This window comes from Chrysochloris asiatica, unplaced genomic scaffold (genome assembly GCF_000296735.1).
Source record: "Chrysochloris asiatica unplaced genomic scaffold, ChrAsi1.0 scaffold00066, whole genome shotgun sequence".
In the NCBI taxonomy this organism is placed as follows: Eukaryota; Metazoa; Chordata; class Mammalia; order Afrosoricida; family Chrysochloridae; genus Chrysochloris; species Chrysochloris asiatica.
The window spans coordinates 13132409-13132983 of NW_006408584.1; positions in this window are offsets into that span (position 1 = coordinate 13132409).

Here is a 575-nt window from a genome sequence, read left to right on the forward strand (position 1 = left end):
AGGGTGTTTATAAAGGCACGAAGTAACTGGCTTATACATTTTCAAGGAGGAGTTGAGTTTCAGAGGGTGCAGGGGAAGGTAGAATCTTTACTTAGTGGTTTTCAACCTGTCTAAATGAGGCTGGTGAAAGGAGATGAGGATACGACTCTTTTGGTTCAATAGTGAGTAATTGTTATCAGGACTGATTGTGATTGTTGCAAATGTAAAGGTAGGTGTTTTGTAACAAAAAGTGGAGAGTGGTTGACCTTGCAGTCCAGGAGCGGAGGACCCTGTGACCATAAAGAGAGAAGAGCAGAGTGGAGCAGGGACCCTATTCAGAGAAGCAGTGAAGACACCAGAGATGTAGGCAGAGATGATGATATGGAGATATGGAGTGGCTGGTGACTCTAGACTCATGGAGGGAGAGGGGCTGTGTGCTGGCAGTCGGGGGAAAGCTTGCAGTGTATGTCCTTTGGTTGTTTGAATGATTATATATTCCTGAGTGTTTTGGTGTACATCCAAAATAAAATAAAATAAAAAACACAAGGAATAGAAGCATATACTGTTGAATGATGATGCATGGAGGGGATTATAAT